This window comes from Miniopterus natalensis, chromosome 13 (genome assembly GCF_054644295.1).
Source record: "Miniopterus natalensis isolate mMinNat1 chromosome 13, mMinNat1.hap1, whole genome shotgun sequence".
Taxonomy (NCBI): Eukaryota; Metazoa; Chordata; class Mammalia; order Chiroptera; family Miniopteridae; genus Miniopterus; species Miniopterus natalensis.
The window spans coordinates 42,009,663-42,037,261 of NC_142093.1; the positions used below are offsets into that span (position 1 = coordinate 42,009,663).

General features: G+C 42.5%; 1 pseudogene; it reads left to right on the plus strand.

Annotated features, from left to right (window-relative positions):
- Positions 1-135: 135 nt before the first annotated feature.
- LOC107529192 (pantothenate kinase 1 pseudogene) lies at positions 136-27,380 on the plus strand (annotated as a pseudogene).
- Positions 27,381-27,599: the final 219 nt, after the last annotated feature.

Genomic DNA, 27,599 nt, shown 5'->3' on the forward strand with positions numbered 1-27,599 from the left:
GGGGCAAGGGAGGGGTAAGGGGGGCAAAAACCAGTGGTTAAAATTTAAAGCAACTGTTGTGTGGAAGCAAGCAAGCACTGGGGAGGCTCAGAAGGTAATAGCTAGCAGCTTTGAGGGCCCCACAAACCTTCCGCGATGGCCATCCATGTGGCTGAGTTTTCTCTAGCAGTTTTCGCACCCGAGGACACCGAGCAGACAGTAAACAAGGGAAGGAGCTGGAGGATTGGAGGTTTCAGAGGGGATGAGGCCTGAGGCGAACTGGGGAGAAGGAAAGGAGTTATGCCCTGTGGTTGCCTCTTTGTCAACCTAGTGGATTAGACCCCCTTTCATGTCCAGGGCAGGGAGCCCCATCCCATCCCAGGCCCACTTCTCGCCATCCCCAGGGCCTGAGATGGTGCCTGATCAGGTGACATATGTGGAATTCTTCCTGAATTACTCACTGACCCTGTAAAAACAAAACCCACACAAATAAAACCAAACCAAAGAAAGCCAAAGTAGTTATCACTTGATTAAAGCTGTAAGGAATCTTTTATCTCAAATGGCAATATCCAGCTTATTTATCTAACTTGTTCACCAAATTTGTTTGCTATTTCCAAATATGAAAACCAATTGAAAAATTAATCAACTGCATGTATACTCCAAGAACTGAGCCTTTCAGGCTTAGTGACCAGGGGGTAATGGATGCTGTTGGCAGGGTGCTGTGGGACTTCCAAGGTACTAGATTGTGTTCAGTGCTTTTCCTAAGAAACACAGGGTGCTGTGGGACTTCCAAGGTACTAGATTGGGTTTAGTGATTTTCTTAAGAAACATAGTCAAGGATATGCTCACAGCAATAAAATGTTCCCTTACGTATATCAAAACCACTTTCAAAGGAAGAAGATATTGAAGATCTGTTTTTAAATATGTTCCAAGCTATGATTATGATAGCAATAATTTTCAGGACTCTAAGAGTCCCCTCTCCTTTTCTAAAAGCAGTTTCATCTCTGGTGCTAGAAATTCCGCACCTGGTGATCCACTGCTGCATACCTCTCTCCCAAAGTGCATGTGTTTTGGGGGTGGGAGTTGTGGGAGGAGGGTTCTGTAGAGGGAGGGGAGCATGCCTCTGGGCGGGGTAACACTTTGTGGCTTGCAGCTCAGAGAAACCAGCAGACACTGGGTGTGTGAGGAATGCAGAAGGGAGGCTCTTAGAAGTGATTTGGAGATGGATGGGTGTCCTCCATAATTGGGGAGGGCCTACACTTCCTCCCCTCCAGGCTTTGCTCTGGTTCTCTCTCACCTCCTTGAGCAAAGGAGCTTACTATAGCCATCGAGATGCTCTCATTTGCTCAGCCATTCATCCAACAGTATGTAAGCACCTGCTGCATGCCAGCTCCTGTGGCAGGAGGAGGAAGGTAAAGGTGCCCAAGTTCTGGATCTCCCTGGACGGTCCGCAGACATGTGCACTCAGTTCCTGCTGGCTCAAGGTCCCACGGATGTCTTGGATATTATTATCTAAATACCAGGATTAACAACTGACTCCTGAACCCTGAACCTGTGAGAGACAGCAGTGTCCTCCAAGGACCTGGGAAAGTGCACATGCCAGGCAGCACGTAGCTGCTAGGGCAGGGATGATGATGTTGCTATGGAAACAGCCCAAGCAGCCTTTCCTGCAACAACCTCTAGGTTTCTTTCTTTGTGCCATTGGTTCCAAGGACACACTTGCATAGCTGTCTCCTTTTTCTCATCTCTGGGAGTTGTTGACAAATGGAGTGGGGAGAGGTTGAGTGGAGCCTGAATAGGAAGACAGCTGGTGGGTGGTGGGGCTCCCAGCAGACCAGTGGGACAGTGGCTCATGTCCCAGCTCACAGCCTCTGCCACTGTGGCTGAAAAAGCCCCTCAGAGCTGATCACATTACACCACACCCACTGCCCACCCCTCTTCCTGCCCCCATCAGGCTGCATAGCATTTAGGAGCAAGGCCAGTAAAAGTAAGATTATGTAATTAAGCCTCGCTCAGTTTCCCAGAAGCCAGGAGCAAGAGTCTGGGGACTGAAGCTGTGCACTATAGCTGCAAGAGTATTGGAATTGGAGTCAGGAAGCCTGGATTCTGGCCTTAATCCTGACTCAGTTTGCTCATCCGGAGAACAAAAGGGCTGAAATAGACCAATGATTCCAAAGTGTTGCATCAGAATAATCTGAGAATCTATTAAAAATGCAGATTTCTAAGCCCAACTCCAGGGAGTCCTATTAAATATGTCTAGGCTGGGCCCTGGGAATCTGTATTAAGGTGAATATGAATTTAAACCATTTGGAGAGCCTGTTGATATATTTGAAATAATTAGAAACCCCTTTAGAGTAGTCACACCAGGACTGTGAACCACTGAATTAGAGGTAAACGTGAAGTACACTGAGATAATTGCAGAGAATATACTAAGATTATGTTATCTGATTAATCTGAGGCCTTTATGGCAGTAATGCCACTTACTTCATTATGTAATGTCTTTTAGTAAAAGAAAAAAATGACCATCATTGAAACCCTCTTTCAGAGGCATGACTTCAAGGCATCAGGAATGGACAGGCATTCATCCAGCTTCTCCTGGGTGAATGTGACCTACCAACTGCCACACCGGTGCTGCAAGAGGTGGGGTGGGGTGGGGGAAATAAGTTTCCTAATACTTTCTCGAAACTTTCCTTCCTTCACTTTAGTAAGTCCATTTCCTCTGGGTCTTTTCAGACTCTTTGGGTTTTTATTTATTCAACAAATATTGAGTGAATGCTTATATGCAGCCAGACTCTGCGCTGGGCACTGGGAGACAATGAAGAACAGGGCTCTCGACCAAAGGTAATAGAATGTCCTGAGTACTATGAAGGCACCGTAGGAATACCTAGGATGGGTTCTCAGCCCTGGCTGGTCTGAACTATCTTCTTGCCTTTCCCCTGCCTCTAAGTATGGGCATTCCCCAAGGCTCAGTCTTACACAGACATAACATGGAATTTATTGGCAAGAGGATGGAGCAGAATAAGGTTGGCCATGACCAGCAAAGTGGATGGACTGAGGAAAAGGAGGTGGCCCTGGCAAGAAGAATCTCACAGTTGGCGATGAGAAGTTCAGACTGGAGGCCAATCAGCATCAAGAAGGTCCAGAGAGCTCGGAAGAGATGAATATCCTGGTAGGCAGGTAAACACTAGACAGGTAGGTATGTATTCCATCAACTCAGCAGTGGTCGTGTGGGCTCAGCCTCTGGGTTCTGGCGGAATGACTATGGTGGTGCCTTGTCCAGAGGAACTAAGAGACTGAACAGGACATTCAGGCATGGACACAGATATGGGGCATGATGGGGGTGGAGGGGAGATCAGTGAGAGAGTTTCTGAGGAAATGATATTTGAGCTGAGATCTGAAGGATGAATAAGGCTTAACTAGACAAGAGAGGAAGCAAAATGTGGAAGCCGTGGAGAGAAGAGGCTTTCAATGCTCGATTCCTGAATAGAATCAACAGGCTCTCTTTCTAGGGAGAATTAACAAGAGCTCAGGAACCTTACATAACTGGGTTTTGGTTTCTTCCTAACCAAAGAGAATATTAATGGTCATTGTGCAGTTGATTTGAGGGTCTTGAGGTGGCCAATTTGAAGGGCCCTTCTTCATCCCTTAGGGATGGCTAGGTAGCAGGAAAGAAAACAGGAGGTGCTCGGATGTAGTTATATATTTTATTTCCACAAAGGTATGTACCTTATAATAGATTGTTATTTTTGCTTTAAACAGTCAATTATATTTTAATCATTTAATAAAAGAAAGAAAGATTTAAAAATATTTTTTCCCATATATTTACCATTTTTGGTGATTTTCGTTCCTTCCTGTACATCTGAATTTTCATATGGTATTACTTCCTTATCGCCTGAAGAACTTCCTTTAACATTTCTCATATGTGGATTTCCTGATGATAAATTCAGATTTCATTTACCTGAAATATCTTTATTCCAGCCTCAGTTTTGAAGGTTATTGTCACTGGATATAGAATCCTAATTTGACAGTGTTATCCTTTCAGCACTTCACAGATATCATTCTATTGTCTTCTGGCCTCTGTCATTTCTGGAAAGAAAGTAGTCATCATTCTTATCGTTGATTCTCTCTGTATGCAATGTTTTCTCCTCTTTTGCAGTTTTACTAAGATTTTCTCATTCTCTGCAGTTTTCAGAAATTTAACTGGTAATGTAGTTTTCTTTGTATATGTCATACTTAAGGTTTGCTGAGCTTTTTGAGTCTGTAAATTGATGTTTTTAATAAAAGTTAGAAAAAATTTTGTCCGTATTTTTTCAAACATTCTTTCTGCTCAATTGTCTCTCATATCTTTCTGGGATTCCAGTTGCCTATGCCTTCTTACTATCTCACAAATCATTGAAATTTTCTTCCTTTCTTTTAATGTTTTTTTTTCGTTTCTTTGTGCATTAGTTTGGATAATTTTTATTGACTTATTGTTAAATTCACTAATCTGTTCCTCTACATTGTTTAATCTACTCTTAATCTTATCCAATAAATTTAAAAAAATCAGATATTAGAATTTCCAGTTTTATAATCTCCATTTAGTTATTTTTAAAATAATTTTCATCTCTCTCCTGAAACTTCCCATCCTTTTATCCATCATATTCACCCAGAGATGCTTTAACATATTTATCATTGTTATTTTAGAACCCTGTCTTTTAATTCCAACATATGAGTTGCCAATGTCTGTGTCCATTGACTGTTTTCTCTTGACTATGGGTCACAATTTCCTGCTTCCTCGTAAGTCTGATAATTTTTTGTAATATATTTAATATTGGATATTATATCGCAGAGGTGGTGGGTTTAGCTATCTTACTCCAAAGAGGGTTGAGTTTTGTTCTAGCTAGAAGTTAAATTACTGGTGGATCACTCAGTTATTTGGAGGCCTCATTTTTGCTCCATTATGACAGGGCTACTTTCCCCTTAATCCTAGGGGTTAGCCCTTAGTCTTGGGATATATTTCTTACTCCTAAGATATGGCACTTATGGGGTTTTGCTGGAAAAGTAAGGCCCTTTAAATTAGTTTGAAGTTCAAACTTAAAATTCAGTGTCTTCAGTATCAGACAGTTCTTAAAATGTCTGCATATACATTTAGCCTCTCAGTTATTGCTCTCTGCTGGGTTTCTTGGATTTTTTTTTTCTGAACATGTTCAATTCACAGTCATACAAGGACTTGAGGGGGATTTGCACATAGATTTTGGGGTTCCTCCTCTGTGGCTCACTTCTTTCCAGGATTTTCCCCTTCAATGTCCAGCTGCGTTCCCAAACTTTGACCTCTGACTCCTTAGCCCAGTAAGGCTGATGCTTTCTACTTGAGCTCTGTTCCCATGCACCATGCCACACAATCCTTAGGGGATAGATAAGATAAATATGGATCTAATGCAGCATACTTTTTTCTTTTAAAGCTCAAATCCTTTATAGTTTCTATCTGCTCATCAGTGTTCTCTTGTGCCTTCAAAAAGTTTTAAAAAATATTTTTTCTAGAATTTTAGATTATCCAATATCCCAATATATCACCAGAATAGGAATGGATGAAAGGCGAGTTCATTCTTTGCATCTGACTTAAAAGTTGTGAATCCAAAGTAGAAGTGATAAGAATGACTCTAAATGATACACTTGGAACTCAAATGAGCCAAATATGGCCTTTTTAATAGAGCCTAGAATCAGCACTCAGAACTATGATGACGGAAACCAGTTAGGAGGCTGGGGTCTTCATGTGGGTATGTGTTGAAGTCTCATTTTAGAGGGGTGGCAATGGAAACCGCTATGGGGTTTAGCTAGGAAGTGGACAAACTTCGGGTCTGGTTGAATAATGAGGACAAGAGACAGAGAGGACCCTTCAGTTTTAATCTTGGAGGGTAAAACGATAGCACAACTCTTTAAAAAGGCACAGAAATTGAGAAGCGTTGTTACAGGTAGAGGTGACGACAGTATTTGTGAATAGTTCACCTGGCGGAGACAGTGTTGGGGTCAATTAGGGTAGAAGTGGTTGTCTCTTCCAGGGACAAGGTATGGAGAGAGACAAGTGGAGACCCAGGGACTGATCCTTGGCAAATACTGTCAGTTAGAAGATGGGGGGAGAAAATGGAACCTTCAACAGATCTAGAGGAGGAAACGGAGAGGTGAAAGGGGATCTGTAGGAGAACCAGTTAAGAAGGAAAGTTCAAGAGAAAGGGGGCCTGAAAGCTCAGGAGCTCAAGTTGGGACTAGGCAAGGAAAGGCCACCAGAGGTAAGCAGGCGGTCAATTGTGACTTGGTGAGGGTAATTTCTGGAGAGTGATGAGAACAGAAGTCATCACAGGAGATTAAAGAGGAAGTGAACTTAATTATTTTATTTATTTATTTTGTATCAATAAAACTTTATTTACAAAAGCGCCACAGTGGATTTGGCACATCAGCGATAGGAAAAGACAAAATTAACTTAACATTAGCATAACATGCAGGTGATATAATTGTCTACATGGAAAATTTATTATTATTTTTTCTTTATTTTATTTTATTTTTCCCCCATCACCATTTACCCTCCTTATACCTCCTTCCACCTCCATCCACCACCTCAGGACCCAGCAATTCCGCTTCTGGGGACTTATCCATGAACTTAATTATTTTAAAAAATGTTCTCTGCCTTTAATGCAATCCTATCCCACGAATTCCACTCTCCAATTCCAGGTCAGGCCCTTAGGTGCCTCCAGTCTCTGAAGAGACTGGTGGTTGCACCTGTTGCCATGTGGGCTTAACTGGGTAGTTTCAACCCTCTGGGGATTAACCACCCAGAAGAGGACTTGGCTCTGGGGAGGGAGATATGAGCATGCTACGGGAGCAGCCTGGCCTTCCCCTGTTTGGAAGATAAATGTGTTCCACCTCAGAATTTTAATTTGGGCCTTGCAAACATTTAGCTAAGATGACAGATAACACTTAATTGCACACCTATCTTCCTCAAAGCATTTAAATAAGATTCTCCCAGACTGGCTGAAGATAAAGCAGAAGGAAGAATTTGTTTCCTAAGCACCATTTTTCCCTCTTACAGTCTTAACATTAGCTTTTGGAGCTGGTCTTGGATGGGATTAGCCTGGAGCTTGATGTGGACACAGCAGGTTTTGGCCATTGATTATGGTGCCCCAAACTGATAGGTTAACGCATGGATTAACTGAGTGTGGACAGAAGGGTGGACAAAGGTGGGGACGAGGTGAGGATGCTCCCTGGGTCCAGGTTGATGAATGAAGAGGCCATTAAATAAGACAGAGAATATAGGAGTAATAATGCATTTGGGGAAAGATATCATTACCTCAATTCTGAACTGTTTGTTGAGGGATAATTTGAGATAAAACCGTTCTTTTATTTTGATTTTTGTAAACATTTTTTTGATGTGGTGTAACTAGTAATAACAGCAACAAGATTTTTAAAAAGTCTCTTCATAAAAGTGGCTAATAGACACTTTAAAAATTTTTTCTTCAAAATATTCCAGTCTTTTTTTCAGATAAAGGAAAGGATCACTTAATTCTAGTATAATGACAGCTTCCAACTTCTAGGACCAATAGTGGTCCTATCCCAATCCCTCTACTCTCTGCTAGCCAAGCACAAGAATGAACACAGAAATTAGGGTGGCTCTGAGCTGGTCCTGGGCAGGAAGGTGGTTAGCTGTGGAAGACTGGCTGAGGCATGGTGGGGTGGGGTAGGTTGATATTGCTGCATGGAGAACTAAGTAACTCCCTCAAAGGATCGTTGGGAGGTTTAGGTGAGTTAATATCTGTGATGTGCCCAGAGCAGTTTCTGGCACTTAGAAAGAGCTATATAGTTGTTTGCTATTATTATTGTGTCTTTTAGAAGTATTTGCATTTTTAAAAGAAACTCTAAATGCAGAAGAAGCATTGGTGGCTGGTATAGCCCAAAGGATGAATTATTAATGACTGAATTCCAATATCTTTCAAAATACACCAAGAAGGCAATCAATGTCACTCATGACTCAGATCGGGTGCTATTGTGCTGGATCTGAGAGAATATTTAGGAAACCTGCATGAGCAGGGAGGGTGTTTCTTGGTTCCAAGTGGCCAGGGAAAATGTCACCTTCTGTTTCCTAGAGAGAAAACACTTGGGAGATGGCCACACCAACTCTCTTGTGAGAGTAGGGGGGAGGAAGTGACTCAAAGTGATGCTGAGTCCATCCATTCTAATAGCCTGCACCTTCCCATGGGCCAGGAACTTGAGAAATTTTCACAGCACTGGATGGAACTTTGCAGAATTAAAAAGGGTTCTTCTTTGGATTAGGATCAAGAAATGAGGACATTTTCATTTAATGAGAAGATCACATGTGGTCAATAACAGAAGTTAGGAGTTAGGAGAGGGAAGTGTTCTTCACTATTAATCTTACTGGTAATAAAATGTTACATTATCTGTATTGGTCCAGGTTCAGTCAGGGAAGTTGAATCACTATGGGTATTGTGGAATAAGGAATTTAGAGGAATTATACTTTACACAATTATGAGAGTGTTTGGGAGAGCACAGGTCTGAGAAGGGGATTGAAGAGTCACTAACCAGCCCTAATGCTGGTAATTGAGCTGAAACTTGCAGGTAAATGGGGAGGATGGGCACATCCTGCAGCTGGAGTTGCCTTGCAAGGAGGGTTGGTGTAGAAGTCTGTGGAAGGTGGAAGGTTTGGCATGGCTAGTACTTCTGCAGGTTTGAAGTAAAGTGTCTGGTGCTGGGACCTGGGCTCACTACTGGTCCACAGGGCTGGCAATTGGGAAAGAACTAGAAGAGGAGCTAATCCTGAAGAGAATCAGCCTGTGAGTATCTCTCACCTTCTCTAACATGTGAGGCCTTTAGACCCCAATGGCTGCTGCTTATGCCCCCATATCTCATTCAACTTCCCCTCTGAGATCCACAATCATATAGTCAAGGGGATTTTGTGAGACATAGTTCCCATCATAGAGAAGTTGATGACAGAACAATTAAGCACATTTATAATGATGTAATACAGTTCACAGGTTTTTTTTGTTTACATTTTTATTGATTCCTATTTTGCCTCATTCAAAAAAGGATTTCTGAAGCAGCTTGGAGAAACATTTGCAATTGAGTAAAAGTTTTAAAGAAAGTGATGGAGGCAAAGGAAAAAGTGTAGGGCAATAAAATAATTCCAGGGTAGTGTTAGTGTTCAAGAAATTCATCTAAGAGTCTGTTCATTGAAGATGGGGCTATAGATTTGGCTTAAAGCATCCTCAGAGCCCAAGCAAATATTTTGTGATAAGGATTGTCTCAGAAGAGTGGTTCAGATTATCCCGGTCCTGAGACCTAAGAGAAATATCTCCTGGGATTCTCAAAAATAGCCCTGCAATAGTGACTTGGAACTATTCAATGAAAGCTGTTCTACAAGAGGTGAACGCGAAGTAGATCAAGCATGAACCCCAGGCTTTCTGGTCTCTATCCAGACTTTCTCCTGCCAAAAAAGGGTCAGGAGACAATTTCTAAACATTATATCTAGATGAATGGATGATCTGCATATCTTTCAAGCCAAGGGTTGACAAACATTTTCTGTCAAGGGCGAGATAGTAAGTAAATATTTTAGATGTTAGGGCCATGAAGTTTTTGCTTCAGCTAACTCCTCAGTGCTGTCATCGTGGGGTAAAAGCAACCACAGAGAATCTGTGAACAAATGAGTGTGGCTGGGGTCCAGTAAAACTTTATTAAGGAACACTAAAATGAGGATTTCTTATATAGTCATGTGTCACAAAATGTTATTCTTTAGAGTCTTTTTTCCTCCAGCTACTTAAATGTGTGAAAACCGTTCTTAGCTTGTGGACTGCAGCCATACAGAAACAGGCAGCAGCAAGCTGGGTTTGGCCCACGGGCTCTGGTTTGCTGACCTTTGCTTCAGATGATCCTCTATAAACAGTGATTTTTAAAACTGACTAAGAAAGTGAGAGGTGAAGTGTTTGAGGTTAGGTTAGGTAACAATACCTACTGTAATAGACAAATCTCAAAATCTCAGTGACTAACCATGAGTGTACTTCTGCTCATGTAAAGTCCAAGCAGGTGTCCTTGATGGGTGGGAGACTCACCTCCAGAGGGTGACTCAGGGACCTGGGCTCCATCCACCTTGTGGCTCCACTCCCAATTAGCAGATAGAAGATGACAAGGTGATGGTGGGCCTGCTTCTCAATCATATCAGCCCAGAAGTGACACACACAATTGACTATGTTTAGATGCAAAGGGGTGGGTGGGGGTTGTGCTGAGAAAGAGAGGAAATGGCTACTATCTGAAAATGATGCTCCCTTGTGAAAGGGAGTGGTAGTCTGTGTTGGGTGCTAGCTGTCCCTGCTGCAGTGATGTTCTTGGGCAAGAGCTTGAGTGTAGATAGTGAGGCTGACGAAGGGTGGTTCTTGAACCACAGTGAGTGTAGAGAGGACATTCTTCTATGAAAGTTAAAGCTACTAATCACAATACACAGAGGGCCAAGACTATGAACTGAAAACCACTCTGGGTGTGTCCAGTACAAGCTCTAACATGCAAGTGAAAGCTTCAATGTTTTTCATTCAAAAGCATGATTGTAACATATTTTTTCTGGAAATACTTCAAAGAGTTGTGACCAATTTCCCAATATGGCCATAAAAATTCATCAACAAAGAACCCAGGGAATTTGTAGTATTAAGCAGTATAACCTCTTGTTCAACCTTCCAAGAATATAATCATCTTAATTAAAAAACTATTTCTGTGTGACTGAGGGATTCTCAGCCTTGGCACTCTTCCTATTTTGGGCCAGATAGCTCTGGCATGGGGGCTGTCCAGTACATTACAGGATGTTAATAGCTTCCCCAGTCAGCTTCTAGGTACTAGATGCCTGTAGTATTCTCTGCCCACCCTGCCACACCTCACTCCTCTAGTTGTGACAACCAACAATGTTACTGGACATTGTCAAGTGTTCTCTGGTGGGGTGGGTTGCAAATTGCTTCAGGTTGAGATATACTGAATAGCTAAATGATAAAACTTAACAAATAAAATAGTTGAAAGTGAGCCAACGAAATGTTGCAGGACTAAAGCCATTAATGACTGTGCTGATTCTAGAGTGGTTGTCTTGGGTTCTTGGGTCATGCTTTCTAACAACTAAGAATTGGGGTGATCTGTTAGGACCTCTCTTAGTAAAAGATGATAGCATTCAATCAGCAGCATAGGCCAGAATGTCTGCCTTTACTACATTCCTTTCAATTTTCAATAGCAGAGGGTATTCAGCTACACATCCTAAAGTGGTTCCTTGTCAATACATTTAAAGTAAATAAAATAAAGTCTATTGTATTGGGACTAATATGCACCAGAATTTACTTGCTTGAAAGTAGTCTCCAATCTGCTGGATTGTTCCTACCAACCCTCACCCTGGAGGTGGCTGTAAGTCACAGGTTCTAAATACATGAATATAGCTCAGAGCCCCTGACCTTTCTATTTTCTGGTTTCAGCCTCAGAGGCAAAGATATGATCAAATAACGGTTGAAAACTGCATCCATTTCTAAGTGTATGTTCTACAATGTGATGGAGAATGCCCTTGGTGGAAACAAAATAAATAATAAATGTTAGTTATCTTTGTTGTTATTATTGCTATTATTATTACAACTGTCAATCATCACAGAGTAGCTTTGCTGAAAACTATGCAGGCTGGTAGTATAGAATATCTCCCTGCCTCCTAGTTCATTAAAGAGGAAATTTGAACAGAATATAATCCAGACTCTTTAACAGGGCCTTCAAGACCCTGAGTGATCCAGCCCTTGCTTAAATCTAACTTGATCTCACCCCATTCTGCCCCTGGTTCACCAAACTCTATCACCTAGGCTTTTTAAAGTTCCTCCACGTTTGGCAATTTGGCTTCAGTGGTTCTGAGGTGGGCCCAGGAATGGGTACTTTTTCCCACTGGTTCTGATGGGCCAATAGGTCTACAAATTGTGCTTGGCTCAGACTTAACCTGGCCCCAAAGCCAGACAGCTGCCAAGTGAGGTAAAAAGCAGGTGCTCTGTGAGGCCAGGACTTCTTGTTCATGGATGGGGAGGCTGTTGTTTGAGCAGCAGTATGGGGGGTGAGGATGGACTTGCTGAGAGCGCGGGGGCAGAGGGTTCACCCCCCCCCCCCGGGAAGGCAGAGCCTAGCAGGCAAAGTGAATATGCAGTTTCCACTTCAGGACCTCCCTGTCCTAACTGTGAGGGGTGTGGGATGAGTTCAAGGCCTCAGCTCAGAGCCAGACACTCCAGGGAGGAGTGGAATCTCATGGGGCGGGGGGCGGATAGGGTGGGAGTGGTGTCATCTCTTAAAATAAAATGTCCCTATTGTCAAAATTCCCTTCGGTGGCCTGTGTTAGCTCATGAAATTTAAAGTCCATGATGTGCATATACTACCCTGTTTAGGAATTCTTTTGCACACTAACATTTAACATTTAAGAGCCACTTTAAAAAAAAGAAAAGAAAAGAAAAAGAGCCACTAATGATGGCAGCACAACCTTGCAAATGTAATGAATGCCACTGAATTGTACACTTAACAATGGTTAAAAATGAGAAATTTTATGTTATGTCTAGTTTACCCTCCTTCCCAGAAAAAGAACAACTGGGCTGAACTAAAGGATGTCAAAAAAAGGAAATCTACATGTGGATGTGGGACACTAAAATAATTCCCCTTTAACCTCTAAAAGAGTATGGGTGGAGAATTCCAGAATTCTTGCAGGATGTATTTGAATCATTTTGTTTTTTTCTTTTTGAACTTTTTATTATGGAAAATAAAAAAAACACATTTAAAAAGTAGAGAGAATCAACTAATGAATGCCCTTTGAATCCAGTACTCAGCTTCAATAACCATCAATTTTTGCTGTTCTTGTTTACATGTTCCTTTGACTTTTCTTTTTGGAGTATTTTAAAGCATATCACAGGGTCTTAAGAGTTGATCCATAAACACTTTAATTATTCTATTCTAACATTAAGATTTCCTAGCTTAAATCTCATTAAGTGATTCCTTTGATGCTGTAAAGATTAAACAAAATAAGGAGATTAGGCTAAAAAGTTAGCTCATGTTATAGGTGGTCCTGCGTTAACAAGTTTACACCTGACCTGGAAAAACAGGCCATTGATAGAAAATAAGACTGTGCAGAATTAAAGGTTACACTCTCCAAACCACAGATGCCAAAGGGCAGCCAGTGTATATTCTGGTATAAGACCTGAATCCTGTGTGTGTCAGCTGCACGGGAATCCAAGAGAGGGCTGGGTCTCTGAGTCAAGCAGTTGAAGAGGTCAAGATAAGAAAGACGCCAGGAATGGATCTGAAATAGACAATATTGTCTACACCACTGGTCTGGGCAATGAAAATTTGGTGTCCCTCACAGGATCATTTGCAACTGGCAAGCTTTAGAGGTCTAGACTCCCAGTCTTTTGCATTCTAACCTTTTGTCCTATATTACCCTCTCTTTGCTCCTATAACCTTCTTATGCCTCTGGTTTCCATCGCAGACTCTCTATTCCAGGTCTCTCCATAGGTGTGCTTCCCTGCTTCTGCTGCAGAACCTTCAGGACTCTGCTCACACTGGGCACTGGGAAGATGCTGCCCATCAGCCTTCCTCCAGTCTCCTGGTCCTTCCTTCCTTCCTTCCTTCCTTCCTTCCTTCCTTCCTTCCTTCCTTCCTTCCTTCCTTCCTTCCTTCCTTCCTTCCTTCCTTCCTTCCTTCCTTCCTTCCTTCCTTCCTTCCTTCCTTCCTTCCTTCCTTCCTTCCTCCCTTCCTCTTTCTCTCTCTTTTTTCTTTCTTTCTTTCTTTCTTTCTTTCTTTCTTTCTTTCTTTCTTTCTTTCTTTCTTTCTTTCTTTCTTTCTTTCTTTCTTTCTTTCTTTCTTTCTTTCTTTCTTTCTTTCTTTCTTTCTTTCTAATATGGTTTTATTGATTTTGAAGAGAGAGGAAGGAAGAAGAAGGGAGGGAGGAAGGGGGAGAGAGAGAGAAACATTGATAGGTTGCCTCCCATACTTGCCCCAAACTGGGACTGAACCTGCAACCTGGGCATGTACACTGACTGGGAATCGAACCAGTGACCTTTTGGTGCACAGGATGACGCTCAACCAGCTGAGCCACACAGGCCAGGCATCTCCTGGTTCTTTAGTGGGGCTGGGTGGAGCCCACTGCTGCTGTTTGAGACCAGTGAATCTTGTACTTGCTTTTTGGGCTTGAACTAGCCATGGACCCAGAAAGCCTGTTGGGCAAACCCATGTAAGTGATGAAGGCAGGACTCCAGTGACTAAAAAGCAATGAGTAGTGGAAGGAAGGAAAGAAGGAAGGGAGGAAGAATGAATTAGGAGAACAGTTGAGGCTATTGAAGAGATTGGTGGGAGGGCCAGTTAGAGGGCCAGTACTCAGAGGGTCTGGGAGGCAGTTCAGCCAGAACTAAAGCAGGCCTGAGGGCCTGATTGTTACCACCTGATGCCCTCCCGATTTGCCCAGGGCGTGTCAGGGAAAGCTCAAGTAGGGGGTCTAAGGCAGATCAGAGTGAAATAGATTCTGCAGAGAGACAGATGAGAGGTGACATAAGCTGGAAATAGATTAATTACAGGTAGTCACTGTGCAGTGACATTTAGAACTCTGGTCTTCTAGATCATCCAGATCTTCCTGATCTAGACACTTGTTATTTACAGTGCGGTCTTGGGCTTGGCAGCATCTATACCACCTGGGAGTTTGTTAGCAATGCAGAACCTCAGGCCCTGCTCAGACCTGCAGAATCAGAAACTCTGGGGGTGGGGCTCAGAAATCTGTTTTAACACACCCTCCAATGATTCTGATGCTTGCTCAAGTTTGAGCACTTCTTAAACAGAGCATGGGGTGTACAGAAATGTAGGGCCATTTCTCCAACTTTGTGATTCTTAACCAGTTGCTGTTGCTGAATAAAAGGGAAAAAACACAGATGGGGAATGAATGAGCTGTTGAACTAAAATTAGTGCATTATTTATTTTCATTTAACAAATGTTTATTGGGTCAGGCATTATTTTAGCGTTTTGGAAACAACTGTGAACAAAACAAATAAAAACTCTTGCCCATATAGAGCTTACATAAAACACTGACAATACCAAGTGTTGACAGAAATGCAGAACAATGGAAATCTCATACACTGCTTGTGGGAATGCAAAATGATACAGCCACTTTGGAAAATAGTTTAGTGGTTTCTGATAAGGTTTAAATGTACTTTTATCATATGACCCAGCAATTACACTCCTAAGTATTAAACCAAGAAAAATAAACATTTTACTGAAAGACCTGTATGTAAATGTTTATAGCAGCTTTATTCATAATATCTCAAAACTGGAGACAATCCAGTGTCTCTCAACTGGTAAATGAATGCACAAGCTTTGGCACATCCACACAATGGCACATCCTCAGCAGTAAAAAGCAGTGAACTATCAATACATGCAACAATATGGATGAATCTCAGAAGCATTATGTTGAGTGAAAGAAACTAGAAACTAAAGGCTACATACTGCACGTTCCCTTTATTTATACGACATTTTTGGAAAGGCAAAACTGAAGGGATATAAATAGATGGGTTGTTGCCAGGATCTGGGAGTAGGTGGGAGGACTGACTGCAAAGGAGCCTGGATGACTTTTTGGGGTGGGCTGTTCTATATAATCGTGGTGGTCCTTGCACAATTGTACACATTTGTCAAAATTGTTAATAATCCTTTTCTTGGGCTCCAAGTCCCTTCTTTGTAATTTTTTCCCTCTGACTCCAAAGCCTCTCCCACCTCATAGGCTCACCTCTTCTTGGACTTTTGGGACCTTGCCGTTGTTTTCATGGTAATATTGAGAGTTGTTTAAATTGATTGCTTACTTCCTCAGTGTTACACCCTTATTATCGTCCACATTCTACAGATAACGAAACGGGTTTCTTTTCCTAGATCACCCAGTGAGTAAGTGGATGTCTTCTAGGCCTGTAGCTCCCAGTTCCCCTGGGCCAAATGGCTTTCACCTCCTTTGCCATCCAAGAATCTCATTTTAAAGATTCCTTTTGTAACCACCTCTCAAAGTGAGGAGGAAAATGGGGCAGTGGGGTGAAAGGGACTGGCAACAGGGCACAGAGGTAACCAGGAGAGAGTGACTTGGGGGGTGAGGATTTTGAGCTCCCTGTAGTTTCTGCCTCAGGGTATTTGGTAGGTGACAGTGGGGGTAGAGTGGGGGAAGGTACGCATCTACAGAAGAAAAAGCTGCTAGGAGCAGTAGACAGTGTGATTGCTGTTGTCAAGAGACGACCTCAGGAAGTGGTCAACTGTGTTGTGGCAACAACGATGAGGCATTGGTAGGAAAACCTCACTACATGGGAAGAGCAGAGCCTGGAGCCGGAACACCAGGATCCCAGTCTTGATTCTGTTGATTAGACCTTGAGCAAGTCCTGGGCCCTCATTCAGCAAACACCTAGCCCAAATAAGACAACATATGCCAAAGTGTTTTGTAAAATACTACACAAAAACAAGATATTATTCCAAAAATTAGGAAACTTTCATTAAGAGGGCAATCCTTGTACATGAGAGAATGTCTTCCTGAGGTAAGGGGGTTGCTGCTTTACACTTGAACATTATAAGCAGGCACTTGAGAGATCTATTTGCAAGCTCTGCTCCAAAGTAACTTTCAGGCAACTCACTCAATTCGTTTTTACCAGGCACATCTGCATGTCAGTGGCAGTTATCTCTAGGTAGAAGAATTAGAGTTGATTCTTATTTTATTTTTATAGGGTTCTGCATTAAAAAATTACAAAGTCATGGACATGTGACATAGTGGGGAAGGTCTGAGGGACCACAAGAGGTTAGTTGTGGCTGGAAGGTGGGGAATGTGGGGAAGTGGTAGGTGGAGCAGGAGCTCCATCACAACAATAATGGAGTGTTGTTTATGGAGTCCTTTTATTGAAGGCTGTTAAATCACTCAGCTCTGGGTTTAAAGCCTGGGCTCTCAGAGTATATTGCCCAGACCAGCAGCATTTACCTCACCTGGGAACTTGTTAGAAATGCAAAATTTCAGGCCCCAACCCAGATATATTGCATTAGAAAATCTGGGGGTAGGGCTCAGCTCTAGTTTAATAAGCCTGCCAGGTGATTTTGGTGCATGCTGAAGCCTGAAAACCACTGGTTTAAAGTGTTCTCAAGTTGGGACAATGCTCTCTACCCCTAGTGAGCTTGCAAAACAGAGCCAGGGCCCTCAATTATCTACTGGCCCACCCTCTGGCATGGGGCACCCTAGGTTGGCTCTCCACACCCTAGAGAAGCCCTCTTCTCTGTCATAAGGACAGTGAAGTGAGGACTCACCTCTGAATGATTAGCTGGAATTTTATTTACAGGCAGAGAAGCGGCTGTGAGGGACAGACTTCACAGTGCTTGCTCAAATCTAGTCGGTTCTCTCTTTGGGTTAAAAAGGTCTGGAAATAACCCAAAAGAGGCCCTCAGAAGGCATAGGGCCATCTAGTTCTGCTATTACAGTGTGTTCCCTGCTGGTTCTCCATACTCGGTGGCTGTCCCTGCTTTTTCCCATTATCCAAGGACAGAGCCTCCCACCTGGCCTCCCACAGAACAAGGAGGCCAAGGGTGCATTGAATTGCTGTGAGTTCCTCAGGGCCAGATCTGACACCTCTGACTCTCCTATCCCTTACCTGGATGCCATATCCACTTCACTTGCACTTACTCTACAGCAAACTACCTGGAATTACAGTCATCTCTGTATGTCTTGCCTTCCTTACAGATTAAAGTGCTCAGCATCTAAGCTCAATAAATGATAGTTACTATGTTGTTATTATTTTTTTGTGCTAAGCAGGGGAGAAGAGGTAAAGGGCATCCTAGGTAGAGGGAACAGGAACATACCTCTTCTTTGATGAAGTTCACTGCCCACAGGATCAAGTCCAAACTACTTTCCTTTGTTTCACCACGTCCTGGTCTTCTTCCTGATACAAACTCTTCCCCTCCAGCAAGTTTCTCTTTCAGGCTAGCATTCCCCCCCCCCCGCCAAAAAGGTTTAAAGCAGTGGAACTCTTTGTTCAAAAGAATCTTAGGAGAAGTCCAATATATCAAATAGATACAAGCAGCCATCAAGTTTGCCTGGCTTAAGAGCCCTGTTGAAAGTGATGGGGATACGAGAAAGTCGTCAATTCTGATGGCCATGTAGGATTCAGATTGGAAAGGGAGAGGGTGGAAGCTGGGAGTATGGTTAGAAAGAGATGGGGGGAGTATGTGGACTATGGAGAGACAGCAGAGATGAGGGAGCGGGTGGATTTGTAGGATTTTGGACGGAGAAGCAACAAGGAAGAGCCCAACCTCAGTCAGGAGGAAGGAAGGAGAGCTCTTGGTGGTAGTGGTAGGGTGAGGTTCTTGGCTGCCATCAGGGAGGGGAACTTGAAAACAACTGGTCCAGTGGTGTGGCCACTGTCGGAGATGGTCATTACTGCCTGGGTCCTAAACTTTGTTCAATGCTGGGTCTTTTTGGAAGAACTTCCTAAAGAAGCTTTCGAACTTAGTCTTACAAAAATTGTAATACTATATACACTTGTTCATACACCGTGACAACATGAAGTAAAAGAACTTCATCTGGCTATCAGGGAATTTTGTTTGAAAGATCCAACACAGTTCTTAACATTGCTAACACTACTCTTGAGTCCTGTGCTAAAATTACCTATATAGGTGTCTGACTGTCAAGAATTGTGAAAAGTTTGAGATTTTACTCTACCTGCAAACTAATAACCTTGGCCTCATGGATGCTGGCAGATGACACAAGACTTCTGCCAGAGGAAAAGAACAGCTTATTACAGCAATAGCAGTAGCTAGAGTGTCTACATTTTTGCATTGGTTTTTCAAACCTCAGTTTCCACAGGGTGACACGAGAGAGCCAGGTAATACATACACAGGTAGTTGGTTACATTATAAGAGAAGAATCCCAAGTTTACTGTCTTTTCTAATGGACAGTAAGTCTACCAGAACTTTGACCTGAAGGGATTCACTATCTTTATTATACAAACAGTAAACAAATTTGGAGGGATGCACTCTCTCTATCTTCCAAGGCTGGGTCTACTAATAGACCCAGCTATACTAATATTCTTGAAAAGATAGTCTAGAATAAAGGCACAGTGGTGTTTGCCTCCAAGATATGCAGACATGCCTGAGAACTGTGGAGAATTGCCTCTTAACATGACACAGCTCTGATCATGATGACAATTTCCTTCACCCCCTCTTTTCTCCATTGGATCCATCATGCACAGGTGACTTTTCCAGTTGACAGAAAAGGTCAGACCTTCTATTACACTGACATTCTTTTCAGTGTCTCAAAGATCTGACTGCTAGCTATCTGAAGTTCTAAAGGGAAGTTCAACTTGTCTGTACATGGTGAGTTTAACGATTCATCACTGATCAGGTCTTCAAGCTACTTTGATTTATTTTGCTTCTGTATGAGGAATGTTCAGAAACTCTCTTAAAATTTTTTCTCAAACCTGGCTGGGCATGGCTCAGGGGTTGAGCATCGATCTAGGATCCAGGAGATCGTGGTTTGATTCCCTATCAGGGCACATGCCTGGGTAGCAGGCTCAATCCCCATTTGGGGGCTTGCAGGAGGCAGCTGATCAATGACTCTCTCATCATTGATGTTTCTGTTTCTTGCTCTCCCTCTCTCTCTCCCTTTCTCGCTCTGAAATCAATAAAGATATATTTAAAAAGAATTTTTCCCCTCAAGTTTGAGAGAAATAAAATGCATATAGAGCTCTGCAGATAGGAGTTGTAAAATAGAGCAGCTGACACCCCAATGAAAGATTTTATGAGACAGTTACAGAGACTAAGCTTCTGCATCTTGAAGGTCTTTTTAAGTCACCAGCCTTGTTACTTCACAATCTCATCAGACTGGAGATTCACACTCTGGCACCTTCGATGAGGATGAGTTGTAGCAACAGCCCCAAAGATGAGACCAGGTAAAGTCAATGCTCTAAAGGGGGGTGGGTGTATCTTCAGCCTTTTCTGAGGCCAGAAGGTTCAACCGGAGGCTGTATCCTATTGCAGTGGCCTAGGCCTGTACATCAAGTGAAACGTACCTTGGTTTCCATCACAGTGACTGGCTGAACGTGGGATCAGTATCCACACCAAAGGCAACCAGATAAAGATTGGACATCATTAAGCTCAACCCACTGAGAGGTGGCTTGGAGAAAAACTTAGCTCAGTACAACAGAGCCCTATTGGATGGGACAGACAAGTTAACCAAATCCTTTCTATTGAAGAGTGCAGGTGTCACATCCACAGGGAGATGTTGGCATACCTTAGTAAGCAAAGCTGTTGGCATTTCAGTTCTCCTTGAAACCAGGATATGTTGCAACCCAGACAAACTGAAGAGTTAAGAAGAATAAACAGATCCTGCATGCCTTCACATTTCTCGTATTGCAACCATTCTGAAATCTTCGAGTGTAAGATTATTATGCCCTGAAACAATTAAAGGGCTTTTGAATCAGCATGTGACTAGGCCCAGAATCAGAGGTAGAGAATAAATTAAGGATTCGCACATGCAAGAGAGCTGAGAGCCTGGGAGACAAGGCATTCATTCTGCTCCAACCCAGGACACCACAAACACCAAGTTGGTCAAACATCTGCTGGAAAGGAGAGAAGTTAGTAGCTTCACTATCTGTTCTGTTAAAGATGGTGAGGACTTGGTCCCAGCTGCTCTGGAAACAATTTATGTGGATTGGTCCACATATGTGGGAGACTGAAAAATTTCCAGCACATTTGAAAATAAAGCTTCCTTGTCAACATTCCCCCCACCCCCAACTTGGGGATCTCATAATTTCCCAGGGCTTTAAATGCAACCTTACGCCGACAACTCCCATGTTTTATCTCCAGTCAGATCTCTGATATGAACAAAAACTCATAGAACCAGCTGTCTACTTGTCATCTCCACTTAAATTATCACAAGCATTTCAGTTTAGAGTGTTGAAAATGTAACTCTGGGTCTAACCACTGAATCTGATCTCCCCATATTCCCCTGCCTCAATAAATGGTACTACTCATTGGCTTAAGCCAGAAACCTGGAGTCATCCTTCACCTCTCACAGCCAATCTACTAGCGATTATTGTCAGTTCAATCTGCAAACATGTCTTGATTCCATCAATTTTTTTCTCTTTCTGCAGCCACCATCATTTGCCAAGTCACCTTCATCTTTTGCCTGGTTGACTCATTGGCTTCCCAACTGGTTACCACTTCTTATTCTGCTCTCTTCGAATCCATGTTCCAGACAGCAACCAGAGAGTCTTAAATAAATGTATACATCGAATCATGTCACTCACCTGCTTAGTGCCCTTGAATCTTCCCATTGAATTTAGAATAAAAATCTCACCTTCCTCTCATGGCCTTGCACATTCTCCACGAATCTGAGCCTCATCTCACACCCATCCCCCTTCCTCTATGCTGTCTCTATTTTGTATTTCTAGCAGTGGTTTCTCTTGGCCAAAATGTTTCCTATTCTGGTGCCTTTGAACATGCCTTTCCCTCTCCTGGAAGTCCTTGTGGCCCCACTCTGCCTGGCTGGCATCTGGACATGCCATGCCTGTTGTGTGCAACGTCTGTGCCTAGAGCTGTGCATTGAGGAAGTCCTTGTTCCTAACCACACAATCTAAACTGGGCTGCCAGGCCCAGCTGGACGTGGCTCAGTGGTTGAGCATTGACCTAGGATCCAGGAGATGGAGGTGGGGTTCAATTCCAGGTCATGGCACATGCCCAGGTTGCGGGGTCGATCCCCGGCAGGGGGTGTGCAGGAGGCAGCCCATCAATGACTCTCATCATTGATGTTTTTATCTTTCTCCCTTCCTCTCTCTGAAATCAATAAAGATATATTTAAAAAAATAAAATAAAATAGGCTGCCAGTTTTTCACTTTCAGGGCACATTGTTTTTCCCTCATAGCATGTAACATAATTTGTATTATATATTTATTTGGGTTTATACTTTTTAACTGTCTATCTCCTCCCTAAACCATAAGCTCCATGGAGGTAGGGTCATATCTGTCACATTAACCACTGCCTCTCTGGCCTTGATACAGTGCTTGGCATAATGGGTAGTCAGTGAATTCTCATTGAATGAACGAACGAATGAATGAATGAATGTGTAAAGGGCAAGGGGGACAGGGTCATACTGGGTCGGGTAAGGAAGAATTAAACAGCAGCATGGCATCAATACTGAGAAAACTAGAAGCTTGACATGCTGGGTGTTTCTCTGAGAGTCCCATCTGTCAAAGCTCTTAGAACTGTGTGCTGAGCATTCTCTAAGTGGGGATAAATATGAACACACTGTCATTAGCCTGAGTGTGAACTTAACCTGCGCAAACCTGCGCAGGACTAGTTGAAGGCCTTTATCTCAATATGATCAGCAGATGCAAAATAGCCACGCTAAATACCTCAGCCAAGCTAAAACTCTGCCTTTCTCTCTTCTCTTATTTTCCTACAGCACCCTGCTATCCTTTGCTCTTTCAAGCTGATGTGTCCTGTTTCTGTTACTTATTTATATTTTTGGTTGCTCCATTCTCCATGCCAGAAGGCTGCTGTTTATTTTTGGTCCCTGTGTTCCAGAGGGATCTCAGGCATTCTGGCCCTTGACTTGGGGCGTGACTGTGGAATCGACAACTCCTGTGCTCATGTCTTTTCCCCTGGTCTTGCTGACTGTCTTGGCTAGAGAACCCCAACTGCCTGCCTGCCCCCCACCCTCAACCTGCACTGGCTCTCACCGATCAGTATGTCATCTTTGAGACCCGATGCCCACTCTCTACGGCTACATGTAGCTCTCTCTCAGGAGGGAGCCATTTCTCATGCTCCTGTTTGAGAAAGCAGGCATTATTTGATCACTAAGCGCCTAGAAAAACCAAACCCCAGAATAAAAGCAGACCTTCTCTCTACAGTCTCTTCCTACTTCCTTTTTAAACTTCCCTTTTTCGTTTGTTTGTATATACATTCAATAGAAATTGGCACCACAACTCAGTGGACACCAAAGTTTCTGTTGGAAAAAAACTGGTAGCATTTGATATGTATTATTGTTATTTAAAATTTTATTTCATTTTATAATGATGCACATGCTAAAATATTTAATGGGTATAAAAAGGTAAATGTGAAACATTAGGTCTCCCTCCCACGTCCACACTGTCTCACTTCCCCTCTGTAAGTTTCTTGTGTAACCTTCCTGAGAGCGTCTAGGCACTTACAAACAGGCATATATTTTCACTCTCCTTCGCCTCCCCCACTCTTACAATGTTCTGCATCCTGCTCTTTTCTCTGAATATGTTCTGCATCAATGATCCAAAAGCTTTACAACGCTTTATAGCTGCACAGTATTGCATTATTTGGACAAATCACAATTCCCATTAATGAAATGATATATGTAATTTCACACATATTTAAATATATTTGTGAATACATTCTTAGAAATCAAAGGATATGCTCATTTTTTAATTTGATAAAGATTGTCAATTGCCCACTGGAGGAATTTATGAGAGTACCTGTTTCCATATGTCTTTGTCAGTATAGTTTCTAAAATCTTTTAATGCTGTCCATCTGTGAGCTGAATGATGCATTACCATTATAATTTTAATTTTTCTTGTTATAAGGGATCCTGAACATATTTTTTGTATGTTTAGAGTGTTTATATTCTCTTTTCTATGAACTCTTCATAGTCCTGCCCTTTTTTTTTTTTTTTTTTTCAAATGGGAAATGGTCTTTTTCTTATGATTTGTAAAAGTTGCTTATATTTTAAGGTAGTTTGTTTATGGTGGGTTTATATTGAGGAATTAAAAAAAAATTAATGCAGCTAAATTCATCTTTCTTTGCAGTCATCTGGGTTTTTGTGTTATGCTTAGAGAAACCTTCACTGGAGATTATTACCAAAATTCTCCCATGAGTTTTTCAAATAATTTAACTTTTTCACATATACATTTCTGGCCTTATTTGGAATTTATTTTGTTATAAGCCATAAGATAAGAATCCAAATTAATTTTTCTTCCCAATTAGCCACCCTGATGATGTTCCAACACAATTTATTAGTTAATCTGTCTTTTCCTTTTCTATTTGAAAAACTGCCATTAGCATATACTAAACCCCTATGTGTCTCTGGGTCTGTTTCTCTTTTTACTCTGCTCTCTGGTCTGTCTGTCTAATAAAGTCTAGCTGCATGCTTTAAACTCTTTAACTTCTGTCATTATTTCAAAGGAGTTACAGCAAGATTTTAGGCTACTGTTAGGGATGCTTTTGCTATCTGGCAAAATGAACTGAGCCATATGGAGACTGAATCCTTAATCATGGCCCAAATCACTCTTCATTCAGCCCTTTGCCAATCACAACAAAAGAGGTTCTGACACTTTAGCAATGGGCCAGGGAAGTCTAGACACCACATCCTGTTCTCAGTTAAGTATCACAACTGGTTATCCCACGAAGTAGTGAGTTCCTTGGGTTATTTTGGTTTCAAGAAACAGAGAGTCACTGGGGCTGGTTCAAATAATAAGGGGGACATGAATCTCAGCCACCTTGTGAGAAGCCACACAAGACCTTACAGGAAGGACTCATGTTTTTCTTCTTTTTAAATTGCACATGTAAGTTAAAAACATAAGCACACAAAACTCATGCTGTAAGGGTGAATACCTCAGTATTTAAGAACATATCAAGTGTATTAGAGTGCTGGCCTATGACAAGGGCTGGGGAGGAAAAAGGTACAAGCATCAGGGTTGAATGGTTTAAAAAAAAATAAAATGAAAAAAAATAAAGCACAAGTAGATCTTTCACGGGCAGATGAGAGTGTGCTATGCATTCAAGAAGAGCAAACTATTTATATCTGAGGTCCTTTAAACAATTAAAAGTCAAGATGTAAGAGGCCAGGCAGAACCCACAGTTCAATGGACTCCTTGAAGAAGAGAGGAAACTATGACCCAGGTGCCCAAGGGCACACTGAAAGAGAAGTGACCAGATGTCAGTAAAATAAGAAAAGACCTGGGGTGATCCAGCTGGGGGTCATGTTTCTTAAAGGACTCTTACTCAGGGACAGAAGCAGTCTTGACCTGGGAATACCAGTGTCACCTCCCAACCCTCAGGGTGGAGGTTTGTGGGAGGAGAAACCTCTAAAGGAGAACCAGCATACAGGTAAGGCCCAGGGATGAAGGACACATTCAGTGGAGAAGCTGAAGATGCGGGGAATTTTTTGGGCTCAAAATTGGGGCTCCAGAAGGCACATTGTAGATATTGGGATATAAACAGAGAAGTTGGAAATTAGATGGAGGAGAGCATACTTGGAGCAACATAGGGAGGAAATGTAGGAAGAAACAAAAGACTGGAGGGAAGCTAACATTTGGGGAATTTCATCAGTCAGGATAAAACAGGTTATATTGCTGCAATAAATTACCCAAATCTTTGTGGTTTAAAACTATAAAGGTTATTTCTTGCTTATACTATTTGTCCATTACAGGCTGATAGAGACTCTGCTCCATGTCACCCTCACTTAGGAAGCCAGAGGCTCTGTGTCTGTGTTTCCATGTAGCTAAAGCTCAACATTTTGTTTGCACTTGCTGGAGATTTAATTGACTAAAGCAAGTCACATGATCACATCTAAATTTAAAGGGACTGGCTTATGCAATCATACCATGAACTTAGAGGGAGAACTAGAAATATTTGGTGGCTAGAACTAATGATTACCACAGGCAGTCACTATAACTTATATGGATGTGAACCATAGGGTGAATTAACCCTATGTTTTAGAACAGAACTCTGGACAGGGTCATGTCGGCATGGAAACCAGCTGCCATCCACAGGAGGTGGGGAGCTGAGCGCTGATGACACCAAAGTCTGTGTCTGTTCTGTGGGCATGTTTTTAAGATATTTCCAGAGTCCTAGTAACCAGAAATCTACACAGATACACAATTCCTAGGATGGCATGTCAACCCTGCTCTTTGTCATAAAAAGCTGGTCTTTGTATTTAATGGTTTTGTTTTTAGGCCAAAGAGATATTAGATAAATAACTACCTCAGCAAAAAACCCAAAGAACAGGGATATATTGTTTTGTTTTGGATGTTTCAGCTGATACTTTAATCTTGACTCCCTGAACTCCCATGTCTCCTTGAGATACCCACCAGTGTTGCCAGTGAGAACAGCCAACCTTGCATTTTCCCCAATGCTAAAATCCTACCAATAGTGAACAAGTGTCCTATGGTCATTTTGAGTGCCAGCCTTCTAGTTCTGCAGAAATATAAATATTAAATCAAGAATATTAGCCTCGATTCAACTAGTTACCTCCTTCTTGGTGTCTTTAATGAAGTTTAAAAATGGCCAAAGCACACATTCCCATGGTTTGGCATGGATGTCGGTGGAACACTGGTTAAGTTGGTTTACTTTGAACCAAAGGATATTGCAGCCAAGAGGAACAAGAGGAAGTGGAGAGCCTGAAGCACATCAGGAAGTATTTGACCTCTAACACCGCTTATGGGAAGACCGGGATCCGAGACGCCCACCTGGAACTGAGCAACCTGACCATGTGTGGGCGCAAGGGGCACCTGCACTTACCCACTTCCCCACCTGCGCCATGCACCTGTTCATTCAGATGGGCGGCGAGAAGAACTTCTCCAGCCTTCACCCTCTCTCCGTGCCATGGGAGGCGGGGCTTTCAAGTTCAAAGAGGACTTCAGAATGATCGTGGGCCTGCAGCCCCATAAACTGGACGAACTGGATTGTCTGATTCAGGACCTGCTCCACGTTGACCCCGCTGGTTTCAATGGCAAGCCGGAGTGCTACTATTTTGAAAATCCCACAAATTCTGAATTGTGTCAAAAAAAGCCGTACTGCCTTGATAAACCATACCCAAAGCTGCCGGTGAACACCCCGGCGGTGTACTCCAAGGACAACTATAAAAGTTACGGGGACCAGTCTTGGAGGTGGGACATTCCTAGGCCTATGTTGCTTACTGACTGGTTGTGAGACATTGAAGAAGCTCTGGTAATGGCAGCTAAAGGCGACAGCACCAATATTGATAAGCTGGTGAAGGACATTTATGGAGGAGACTACGAACTATTTGGCCTTCAAGGATCTGCCATAGGACCAAGCTTTGGCAACATGATGAGTAAGGAAAAGCGAGAGTCCATCAGCGAGGAAGATCTCGCCCGAGCCACACTGGTCACCATCACCAACAACATCGGTTCCATTGCGTGGCTGAGTGCGTTGAATGAGAATATCGACAGAGGTGTGTTTGTTGGGAATTTTCTCAGAATCAGTATGGTTTCCATGAAGCTGCTAGCATATGTCATGGATATTTGGTCTAAAGGACAGCTAAAGCTCTGTTTTTGGAAGATGAGGGTTACTTCGGAGCTGTAGAGGCACTGCTGGAACTGTTCAAAATGACTGATGAGCCGTAGATGGAACAGAGAACAGAGACCTGGGAACCGCAGCTGGAGAAGGGGCATCCACCGTGGGACGGAAGCCAAGCCATTCATGGCACATGCACCTGCTGGATTTGTAAATAATTTAAAATCCTTCTAGCTGATCTTCTACTCTTGGGTTTTGAGCTTATGATTCAAAATGGGGAATACGAGAGTTTTTTCTGTATACTGTATTTTTAAGAAAAAAAATATTGT